We start from the raw sequence: 12,301 nt of genomic DNA, 5'->3' as shown, positions 1-12,301 counted from the left end.
AGAGGTTCTAATGAGACTTGAACTCAGATTCCTAGATTCAGAGTCCAGAGTGCTAACCATTACACCATAGAATCCAGCGATATTTTGGAAGTTGCCTTGCCTTCAAAAATGCCTTCATTTAAGTTGATGGGCAAACAAATGATGACCAATGCCGAAGATTCTTGTTTTCTCACTCCACCTTCTGAAAAGTATAAAAGACAATACGTGTTTCTGTCTGGTTTCGAACCAGAGACCTTTTGCGTGTGAAGCAAACGTGATAACCACTACACTACAGAAACTCCTCCAATTTGGAAATCTCCCAGTAGAGGGTTTAAAATTTGTTAAAGATTGATGTCATCTATCGGCATGTTACAATGTCTAAAAGATAAACCACAGATTCTGGTTTAAGAACCCAGTTGATGAATAAAAGGACAGATTCTTTGATTCAGAGTCCAGAGGGCTAACCATTACACCATAGAACCTAGTGATATGTTGGAAGGTGCCTTGCTTCCAAAAATGCCTTCATTTAAGTTGATGGGCAAACAGATGATGACCAATGCCGAAGATTCTTGTTTTCTCACTCCACCTTCTGAAAAGTATAAAAGACAATATGTGTTTCTGTCTGGTTTTGAACCAGAGACCTTTTGCGTGTGAAGCAAACGTGATAACCACTACACTACAGAAACTCCTCCAATTTGGAAATCTCCCAGTAGAGGGTTTAAATTTGTTAAAGATTGATGTCATCTATCGGCATGGTATGACGTCTAAAAGTTAAACCACGGATTCTCTCAAAGAACCCAGTGAGTTGGTGAATAAAAGGACAGACTTACACTTGTGCCTAATATAACATTATAGTCCATAAACTCACCCTGAAATCCAAAAATATATTGAATAATTCAGGAGAAAAGAGAAAAGGTTCTAATGAGACTTGAACACAGATTCCTGGATTCAGAGTCCAGAGTGCTAACCATTACACCATAGAATCCAGTGATATGTTGGAAGGTGCCTTGCCTTCAAAAATGCCTTCATTTAAGTTGATGGGCAAACAAATGATGACCAAAGCCGAAGATTCTTGTTTTCTCACTCCACCTTCTGAAAAGTATAAACGACAATATGTGTTTCTGTCTGGTTTCGAACCAGTTTGCGTGTGAAGCAAACGTGATAACCACTACACTACAGAAACTCCTCCAATTTGGAAAACTCCCAGTAGGGGGTTCAAAATTTGTTAAAGATTGATGTCATCTATCGGCATGGTATAACGTCTAAAAGTTAAACCACGGATTCTCTCAAAGAACCCAGAGAGTTGGTGAATAAAAGGACAGACTTACACTTGTGCCTAATTTAACATTATAGTCCATTAACTCACCCTGAAATCCAAAAATATATTGAAGAATTCAGGAGAAAAGAGAAGAGGTTCTACTGAGACTTGAACTCAGATTCCTGGATTCAAAGTCGAAAGTGCTAACCATTACACCATAGAACCTACACAAACATGGCAAGTGCCTTCTTTTCAAAAATGCGTTCATTTATGTTGATGGGCTTGAAACACTACAGGAACTCCTCCAATTTGGAAAATTCCCAGTAGAGGGTTTAAAATTTGTTAAAGATTGATGTCATCTATCGGCATGTTACAATGTCTAAAAGATAAACCACAGATTCTGGTTTAAGAACCCAGTGAGTTGGTGAATAAAAGGACAGATTCTTTGATTCAGAGTCCAGAGGGCTAACCATTACACCATAGAATCCAGTGATATGTTGGAAGGTGCCTTGCTTCCAAAAATGCCTTCATTTAAGTTGATGGGCAAACAGATGATGACCAAAGCCGAAGATTCTTGTTTTCTCAATCCACCTTCTGAAAAGTATAAACGACAATATGTGTTTCTGTCTGGTTTCGAACCAGAGGCCTTTTGCGTGTGAAGCAAACGTGATAACCGCTACACTACAGGAACTCCTCCAAATTGGAAATCTCCCAGTAGGGGATTCAAAATTTGTTAAAGATTGATGTCATCTATCGCCATGGTATAACGTCTAAAAGTTAAACCACGGATTCTCTCAAAGAACCCAGAGAGTTGGTGAATAAAAGGACAGACTTACACTTGTGCCTAATTTAACATTATAGTCCATAAACTCACCCTGAAATCCAAAAATATATTGAAGAATTCAGGACTAAAGAGAAGAGGTTCTACTGAGACTTGAACTCAGATTCCTGGATTCAAAGTCCAGAGTGCTAACCATTACACCATAGAACCTACACAAATATGGCAAGTGCCTTGTTTTCAAAAATGCGTTCATTTATGTTGATGGGCTTGAAACACTACAGGAACTCCTCCAATTTGGAAAATTCCCAGTAGAGGGTTTAAAATTTGTTAAAGATTGATGTCATCTATCGGCATGTTACAATGTCTAAAAGATAAACCACAGATTCTGGTTTAAGAACCCAGTGAGTTGGTGAATAAAAGGACAGATTCTTTGATTCAGAGTCTAGAGGGCTAACCATTACACCATAGAATCCAGTGATATGTTGGAAGGTGCCTTGCTTCCAAAAATGCCTTCATTTAAGTTGATGGGCAAACAGATGATGACCAATGCCGAAGATTCTTGTTTTCTCACTCCACCTTCTGAAAAGTATAGAAGACAATATGTGTTTCTGTCTGGTTTCGAACCAGAGACCTTTTGCGTGTGAAGCAAACGTGATAACCACTACACTACAGAAACTCCTGCTCTGTCAGAAAACACTGGTAGATATTTCAAAGTGCGTCAAGGACTGATGTCATATCGGCATGGTACAATGTCTAAAAGTTAAACCACAGATTCTCTCAAAGAACCCAGTGAGTTGGTGAATAAAAGGACAGACTTACACTTGTGCCTAATTATAGTCCATAAGCTCACCCTGAAATCCAAAAATATATTGAAGAATTCAGGAGAAAAGAGAAGAGGTTCTAATGAGACTTGAACTCAGATTCCTGGATTCAGAGTCCAGCGTGCTAACCATTCCGCCATAGAACCTGCTGAAATACTGGAAGATGCCTTGCTTCCAAAAATGCCTTCATTTATGTCAATTGGCTTGTAATCAGTGTTCAATGCGGAAGACTCTTTTTTTTTTTTTTTTCCCAGTCCACATCCTGAAAAAAAAACACAAACTATATCTGTTTCTGTCTGGTTTCGAACCAGAGACCTTTTGCCTATTAAGCAACATGATTACCACTACACTACAGAAAGCTATGTATGTAGCTGACTGGATAGCTCAATGGATAAGTCAACAGTCTTTCACCCGGGAGGGTCTGGTTCAAATCCAGGTTGAAACCAAATTGTGCTATCCAGTCTGGGTCCTTAGGCAAGATCCTTTGAGCTATTCGCCTACTTCATACCATGAGAGACATTGGATCAGTTGCAATGCTACTACTACTTGCATATACCCTCTCCAGTTAGGAGGTATACAAGGCTATAACTCCTAGTTGGAGAGGATATATGCAAAGAGTGGAAGGAATGGTTCTGCAAACGGCAACTGCTGTCATGACTTGAGATTGACAAGGTAGGCTACAACATAAATGCTACGGCAAAGAGGAGGAACCTGGATGTCAGGATGGGTGGGGCTTAATTGCAAGTCCCTGTCCCAGAGATGGGGGCGGGGCCTTGCAATATGTCATAATGCAATAAAAATACAGTTAGTATTACAATTAGTTATACAAATTGACCATTGACCATGAAGGACCATATGATGCGACTGAGCGGAATGTGAAAGAAAAGTAAGTGGCAGTGCTGGAGCTTGACTTTGTTAATCATCAGACTACACCTTAACAGCTCGCGCGACCATAATTAACGCTGCTTGAACCGAATGTGATTTGAGTGTAGGACTGGGAAGAGAGAAATTGAATTGATTGAAGATTGAAGAGAGAAAACAGAGTGGAGCAGGTGGAATGCAAACAGTGTGGCAGCGGTAAAAAGTTGAACAGAATCAACTAAATAATGTAGACAAAATGCTTCATCTGTCGCCTGCCATCTCAGGTACGAGTCCCACCTGACTGGAGCTTTGTTCCTCTTTAAAGCCTCCTCCTCTCCACCGTCCCCTCTCTGCTTGAATTATTCACATGACCAAAGAGGCAAACAGTGACTTCTAAAAGCCATTATTATGTTTAATAATGACTAATACATGTCTAGAGCAGGGAATGTGGGTGGACGGGGGTGCGTATGTCGAGGCAGGCGAGCCTTTCAGCCTGAACCAGATGCACCAATGAGTGTTAGAAATGAGCTCTGGCTCTCAGTCTCGGTAGTTCCACTCTATTCATATTTATCACCTTGCCCAAATAGTTACAGTTTGAAAAGTGGTTTCATATTCAGCAATCCAAAACAAAAAAGCTACAAATTTTATGTAGTTTAATTTGAAATGGAACACTTTTAAATGATTTTCCTGAGTCTGAAGTGACTTTATCATTCAGTTCATGGAGTTCAATGTTTGAAACATCAACTCAAGCATTGTGTTACCTCCAACATGAAAGGTCAACACTGAACTCAAAGTCTAATGTGGATTTCTAAAACCCACAAGCTAAACTTTACTTCAATGTTATTTCTGGAAGAAAGAAAGAACAAATATTAAATTGTTTATTTGATTTAAACAACCAAATTTTTTTGTATGGTACACATAAAGTGCTTTACATTGTGAACAAGGTGTTAGGAATCAAACAAACACTAACTCAGAAGAAAGGTATCACTTCTTGTGCATGTGTCTGAACACCTACCTGTAAACTGTAGCTCTTTTAGTTCTACATTCATGCTGCTACAGTCTGAAGTTGGGCGATTGGATGAATTGATCAACCATCGATGAAGATCCAGGACCCCCAGGACTGCTAGAGGGACTATGTCTCTCAGCTGGCCTGGGAATGGTGTGGATTTCCCAGGGGATCTGGCCCAGGTGTTTAGGGAGAGGCTTGAAGGATACATATTCGGTCCTACTTCATTCCACTGAGGTTCGCCTCAAGACAGACGTTATGCTCAGAGCTGCACGGAGAATTGTTTAGCAGAAAACAGTGTTCACATTTAACTATTTGTATCCAACATCAAGCTGATAAGTTTGAGAGTCTGTGTAACCGACATATGCTGAAATAAGAGGTGTGCAGAAAACAGGCTGGCTTAGGAGCCCAACTAACTTTTGAAACTAGCTAGTATCAATTCAAGTTGCGGAAAATGAAGGAATTTGTCATGAAAAAATGTGGACTGCAGTTTTAGAGAAGCCTGTTGAAATTGTTTGACGTATGATGCTGCCATAAAGAACTATACAAATAAATCCTTACAATCAATAATGTCAGGAACATTGAGAACACATGTAATCCTCAATCCAGCACTTTGTACTTCAACATGTCTGTCAAATACTGGGATTGTTTTTATACGTGGAATACATAAAACACCCAAGTCCTTCCGTAACTTATCACAGCAAACAAGACTGTAAGACCCAAACCATGATCATTTCTGCTGCTGTTTAAAGGTAAGATTGTGTGACATTACTTATTTCATATGATGAGTCTTGCAGTTTTTTGTTTCTTAATTTCTAGTACTTTTGCTGCACAAAGAAAAAAAAAACATAGAAAGGTGGTTATACATGTGTATAACATTCTTTAGCATATAAATAAACCACTTCATCAAAACCTTTTTCTACAAGAATAAACACTAATTTTCCCAACAGTGACCCTGAAAAGTGGCTGCTCCAGGCTGCTGAACAGAGAGTTACTGCACCACGAAATCTGCACAGGAGCGCTGTGCTGGTCATCACAGAAACACCACACCACTCCACCAGGCTGCTCACTGGTGAGGAGAATTGTAGTTCTACCAACCTACCTCCACATTTCTGACTCTCTCTTACAGATATATTTTTTTCTGTTCCTTTACGCTCTCTCCTTTTGTGTGGCTAATAAACGGCTGGTGTCAAAAGCGTTGTCAGTCCATTCTTTGCTTATTTGGGTTCATCTGGCCTGGTGGGGCAGAAGAGAAACGGAGGTGAAGGAGGGGGGGTGATGCTGAGAGTAGCTTCATTCTGGGAGGTAGTGACAGTGAGCAAGAGGAGGGGAGAGAAAAGAAAGTGTTTGGAGGCAGAGGAGGAGGATTATGGGTGCAGCTCAGCTTCGAGGAGGAGGACCAGCGGGACCCATCGGCCCATCACTGCTGCTTTATTGATTTCTACCCGGCGTGCTCTTTGTCAAAAATCAGATACAGTGCAAGCAGCCTGGACCTCCTCACCTTTTAACAGCACACAAAGAGCCTTTTACGGACTCAAAAGAGCTTCTGGGTTGCGTGCGGTGGTGTGCAATCGTACGCCGTGCTCTTTGTGTGAGGGTCAGAGGGCGCCATGATGGACCAGGAGTCCAGATGGGCTTTACCAAACAGTGCCTGTTACTGTGCTGCGAGCAAACTCTTATTGAGACAAATATGTTTTCTTTCTTGCCTTCTCTCATACGTGGCTCTGTAGTGTCAGCGTGGCATGTTGGATGTTTACGCTGGACAAAATGATCAAACATTCAAGTTTCAAAGTAAAAAAAATCTGAACACGTCCTTAGAGAGTCTGAAGTCAGTAAGTTACCAACGAAAAGTAAAGCTCCATATACCAAAACAGCTGTATAAAATGTAAATAAAACTAGAATGTGAGCATTTGCACATCGTATAAAGCCATATTTTATTCACAGTGCCACATCATGGAATGTAAGGTCTTTTCCAATTTGATGGCAGCGGCACATCTCAGAATCACTGGGACAGAGGTAATAAAAGCTATAAAAGTAAGTGGTACAAGCAAGAAACAGCTAGAGGAGCATTTTACAGCTAATTAGGTGAATTAGCAACAGGTCTGTAGGAGGCGCGGGAATAAAGAGAGTATATTAGAGAGGAAGAAAGATGGGCATCATTTCAGACTGAGAAAAACAGTGGAATAACTTCAGAAAAATGGCCTTTAAGGGAAGACTTTGAATATCTCAATTTGGTCAACATCTACATTTGAAAAAAAAAATTTAAACTTGGCTCTGGAGAAAATCTCTGTGCAGTAAGGTTGAGGCCAAAAGTCAATATTGGATGATTATGATCTTCTGGGCCATCAGCCGGCACTGCATAATGCAGGTCAAAGCTCTATCACGCAAGTAAGATTTATTTTTAAGGACTAAAACTCATAAAATCGAGTGAGGGAAATAGAAAACCCCTCTGTGGTCAGACAAATCAAAACACGATTTCAATGAGGAGTAAAAGTTGCTGCGTTGCCCCTAGCAGAGTCAACAATCATCCAGTCTGTTATCAGTGCACATTTCACAATCTTCAACCTCTGTCGGCATTTGAATGCATTAGTGCATATCAGATGGGCTGATAACACATCTGGAAGGGAACCATCAACTCAGAAAGGTTTTAGAACAACACACACTCCCATCTGTCACCAATTGAAGACATTTGAGTCACAAAACCAAAAATCAGGCAGAGTATAGTTAGGACAGCTGAACATCTACAGAATCCCTGGTGGGGAATTTCCCTTATTTTTAAATCCACAGGTATGATCAAGCACAGCTCAGATGTTACTAAAAGAACAAGGGAGGTTTCTCAGTGATGAGCACAGCTGAGTCCAAATGTTCAGAAGACATGCTGCTACTAAGAAATTCAAAAGTACCTTATTTTTTATGATACTTTCTAAAATATGCATTGAACATATTTGCTGTGCTGCATTGTGAATAAAACTGAGATTATGGTTCACTGCAAAACATTGCAATGATTTTTTTTTTACTTACATTCAAAGTTTTTTGGAATTAATCCTGTAGAAAAAACAATGCAGCATCTCAGGGGAAGGCGTGGCGCTGATGGGCCTGTGATAGATCCTCACTGGTCTCTGTGTGTGACAAAGCTGTAGTTAAGAACAGGTGAACTCATGGGAAAGGGGCCTGAAGCAGGTGAAGGTTCACCGTCCAACGTCTACACTTCACTGTACCCGGTGTGCTTGACACAGGAAAAATATTATGCAGCACTCTGACTCCCATCGAATCCCAGTGATTCATTGCCCAATTTTAAACTGCCAAGCTGTTAAATTGCATCAGGTCTGCCAAAATTTGTTCCAGGACGACGGAGGAGATATGAAAAATTAAATGTCATTGCAGCTACAGTGGAAAACTTCTACCTCTCCTCCTAGCAGGGGCAAGAATATGCTAGATTCTGTTATGATCGATGGCCACGCGGGACTACGCTTAACCTACTTAGTGATGTCATGTTAGGCTGCGCTGCCTGTTTACTCTCAGCGCCATGACAGGGAGGCATAAACTTTATCAGCCTCTGACATCAGCCCACACTGGCTCCCTCCGTCTTCTTCTTTCTTCTTCATCTCCATCTTTATTTTGATTCCCAGAGGCGTAGTTCTATTTTCTTCACCTCATCAGCTTCCATGTGTTCATCAATGTGAAACCTAGTTTGAAATGTCAAATGACTATTTTAAAGACAGGCAAGAGGAGGGAGAGAGAAAGAGGAAGAGAGGGAGGGGGCGTTCGAGTTCATGTGCGAGTTAACAACAGTTTAATATGTAAGAGTGGGAGAAGATGAAGCAGATCCACAGAACATATATACACATGTCACTTGTCAAGACTTTCCTATATGTTGCTAACTGTATTTATGACTCTTCATCAAGTCTTCCATCTACTGACTTTGTTTTTTCTTGAATTATTTGATTATTTACATAGAGCGTGTGAAGTACAATCAGTGTTGCCATAGCGGCAGAGACAGCTGCAGTTATTGGTCAATGTGGCATTAGCATCAAGAAATCCTACATTGCGCCAGCAGCAATGTTTTGACTTGATTTGACCAGGCTGGTTTGCACGGCAATCACTTCTGGAAACATTAACTGTTGTTTGTGGCTTTTACACGCCTTAAATAATCATATACAAGCATTATTCATGTGGCTTTTATTTGGGCTGTCAATAATCTCTCCGGACTGTAATCTTCATTTATAAGACAGAATGGCTGCGCAACATACAGCACCCTTCAAATCCAAATTCAAAAATATTTTATTGATTCCAAAAGGAACTCAATTAAGTGTACTGACATCTCAAGTAAAGTAATGTAAAAGGTAAAAATGCAAAATATTTTTTTCTTTCTCTAGCTGAATTTTAGTTAACCATTCAGTTTTGCAAATTGAGATTACAAAAATAAATTCACTTACTAGAAACACAGAAATATATATATATAAAAATATAACTCAAGGTTTTTCACTCCTCACATCAAAATAGATGTATTTTGCAAAACTGCAATGGATATTTTTTTTTCACATCACAGATTCATGTGAACGATGGATGAAAACCACAAAGACAACAAGGAGTAATCAGTGTGTTTTTGTTTTTCAGACAAGTAAAGACACATTTTCCTTTTATTCCTTCAAATAAAAAGAACATGATCCATTCAGCTCAAAAGACAAAAATGCACACCAAAAATCATCCACTTATTCAATGTCATACTCTGATGTAAATTTTCAAATTTATTTGAAATGCAGAAATTTAGACTGGTTTATTTCACTGTCAAAATTGTTCCATAAACTGACACGTTTAACTGAAATGCTTTTTTCCATCATCTGCTTTCTGAATCTGAGGCTTTTGAAAATTTCTGTTCCTTTAAGTCGGATTTACTCTCACTTTTGACAAATGCTTTTTAATATTGTTTGTTAAAAGTTTTTTTGGGGGGGTGTTTTTGTTTTTAAGATGTAAAACAACACATTTTAAAATATTGTTCTCTATCAATTTATGAAGTTTCAATAGCTTTATTAAATCAGGGCTGTCTCTCACTTCAAAGTAGACAAGACTTAACTTTTATGTCAATTTCTTGCCGTGTTTCTTATCTTTCCTACCTTCTGGGCTTTAAGAAAGTACAAAAAAAAATGTTTAACCCTTTTCAGCAAAACCATTCGTCAGTTTTTCACCTTGTATCTTAAGACAATCCAGCAGCTGCTTTTACCCGACCTGATGAGGAATCCACATTTATGATTGCCACACAATAAACTGTGGAGTCGTTCCCCTCCTCCACTCGGCCCCACTTCTCCTCCGCCTGCTGCTTTACGCACTGCGAGGCAGCAATATTTATTATTACGAATATCATTTGTATTAATCATCAGGATAAATGACTGGTTTGGCTATCTGAATGCCTCATTTAGAGAAACTTGGCTCCCATGTCATGGTTATAAATTACGAGAAGGCTTGTGTTTCACCTGAGGCTCTTACTCCTCCTCCTCCTCCTCTTCTCCTCAACTGCATCTACACACTTCTCAGCTGTTACTGTGTTTCAGGTGTTGAATCTGCTGACAGTGGTGGCGTCATGCTAGTGCAGCTGATATCAATACATGTCAAAGAACAGGGGGGCATGTGCACAGGTGCACCATGCATATCCATATTCACATAGTTGTCCACAGAACACTCTGTGCTCTAATTTCAAATTTTAAAGTGACGGCACTATGAAAATTCACACTCCAGTGAAATGTTACACAACCAACCATCAGGTTGGATATTTTCTGAGGTTTTCAACTGATAAGATGTTTTTGACAAACACTGAAGGAAACTAAGCCAAAACCTCTGAAGAAGGCACTCAGCACAAATTATTTGTCCACAAAATGTAAACAAAAATAGAGTGGCATCAGATTTTAGCGGATGTAGGATTTCTTTTTTGTCTTTCCTGAAAGACCTGGAGCCATTTCTGTTACTAGTGTTGCACACGTGTTTGTTTTAGGTCTATTCAACAATACCACATATTATCTTTAAAATGCTGCTCCATATCAGAGACAGAAAATAATATCTGACACATTAAAACAATTCACATCTAAATCCATATGGTCAAAAAAACAAGGAAGATAGATAGCAAAAAAGAAGAATAGAGCAATTTAAGCTAACTTAACTTTTGATTTCTTGCCTTCTTATTCTATTTAAGGTTTCTTCTATAGGGATTTTGATTATATCTAATGTATTTGAATCTTAAATCTCTTTCAAGTTAATACAAAAAATAGTTTTAAAAGCATTACAGAAGAAAGCCAGAACTTTGATCAAGAACATATAAAGATCCTTAGTTTAAGAAAAATACATACAAATGCTAAAAGGCTTTACAGTAAATAAAAATGCTAATGTTCCAGATACCGTTTTCTGACAGACTCTCACTACATACACATATATTATAGTAATAGAGTATCTCTTTCTTATAGGAAAGTCTAGTGAAGGCACACACACACATACACACACGCACACACGCACACCACTGAAAGACGGATACATAACACAGAAATGTTCACAGGAGGACTTGTTTTTTATGTGTAAACCCTCCTCCCCTTCCTCTCTGCTCCATATTCACATGCGATTAAATTATTCAGTGGTACAAACTACAATTATGCTTTATTAAAAATTATTAAAAAATTCTCACCAGGCTCCGCAGATGTGAGAGAATTTATTGCCTGCTTGTTTTTCTAATTTGCATCATTGATTCTGGTGGTGTTTGAAAAGCAATGAAGGTCTTCACAACTTTTCTGTCTCTCGGTGTCTCCCCTCAGTGAGACGACAAGCACCGGAACACCAGGAGTGCTGGACCAGGGCGCCGTTCTCCTCCGTTAGTTGATGCGTTAGCATGTGTTTATCTGCTTTACAAGGTGCGGTAATGTGTTGCAAAACCATTTCTCCATAGATCTTCATTGTTGTAAGCGGATGTCAAAAAATAAATGGCAGACTCATGAAAAGGTAAAGTAGGTCCCTCAACGCTGACCGCAACAACATCACGAATAGAACAGTAATTAAAGTTATGTTAAAAAAAACAACATAGGATCAAGCTGTTTTCCGACGTTCTGCTGAAAGATCGTATTTCCATGCATTAAATATAAATGCGGAATTTACACTTCAAAGTTGGGCCAATTACATGAGCCATTAGTTATACTTGTAACAGCAGATCCCTATGGCCACCGTATGAATGATTTAACAGCGGTTTGTAAACTACATTAAATTTGCTTTCAAAGCAGCCATTGCCTCAATTTACTGAAAACACGAGGGATGGTATGAGTCAGCCTGGCAGAGGTGTGGAATGACACGGAAAGAGTTCGATAGACAGGGAGGTGGGGGAGATGGGGGTGAGATTGGGGGTGGGGGTGGGGGTTGTCCCACTCCCTCTTATTGCGTCTTGAATCTTGAGCAATGACTGGCTACTTTAGCAATTAAAATCCGGGGCAAAGACACAGCAGCTTGCTTTGGCCCAGAGACTGGCCCATTCATCATCCCAACTGCCATAAAATAGCACTAGATGGATTCTTTGATTTTAGCTTTGGAAGAACATAAATCAAAATCTAAACCATGGCCTGTCACAA

The 12,301-nt window shown here is 39.5% G+C and overlaps 5 non-coding genes across 5 annotated transcripts; all 5 read right to left on the bottom strand.

Annotated features, from left to right (window-relative positions):
* Nucleotides 1–205: 205 nt before the first annotated feature.
* trnav-cac lies at nucleotides 206–278 on the bottom strand. The gene has a single exon. It is a non-coding gene; the product is annotated as a tRNA-Val (tRNA).
* Nucleotides 279–592: 314 nt separating this feature from the next.
* Nucleotides 593–665, bottom strand: trnav-cac. The gene has a single exon. It is a non-coding gene; the product is annotated as a tRNA-Val (tRNA).
* Nucleotides 666–1,855: 1,190 nt separating this feature from the next.
* On the bottom strand, nucleotides 1,856–1,928 carry trnav-cac. Its single transcript has one exon. It is a non-coding gene; the product is annotated as a tRNA-Val (tRNA).
* A 228-nt stretch (nucleotides 1,929–2,156) lies between these two features.
* trnaq-uug lies at nucleotides 2,157–2,228 on the bottom strand. The gene has a single exon. It is a non-coding gene; the product is annotated as a tRNA-Gln (tRNA).
* A 393-nt stretch (nucleotides 2,229–2,621) lies between these two features.
* trnav-cac lies at nucleotides 2,622–2,694 on the bottom strand. Its single transcript has one exon. It is a non-coding gene; the product is annotated as a tRNA-Val (tRNA).
* Between the last annotated feature and the right edge of the window lie 9,607 nt (nucleotides 2,695–12,301).

This window comes from Gambusia affinis, linkage group LG02, assembly GCF_019740435.1.
Source record: "Gambusia affinis linkage group LG02, SWU_Gaff_1.0, whole genome shotgun sequence".
Lineage (NCBI taxonomy): Eukaryota > Metazoa > Chordata > Actinopteri > Cyprinodontiformes > Poeciliidae > Gambusia > Gambusia affinis.
The sequence above is the reverse complement of the archived record's forward strand: the minus strand, read 5'-3'. Positions and strand labels throughout refer to the sequence as shown.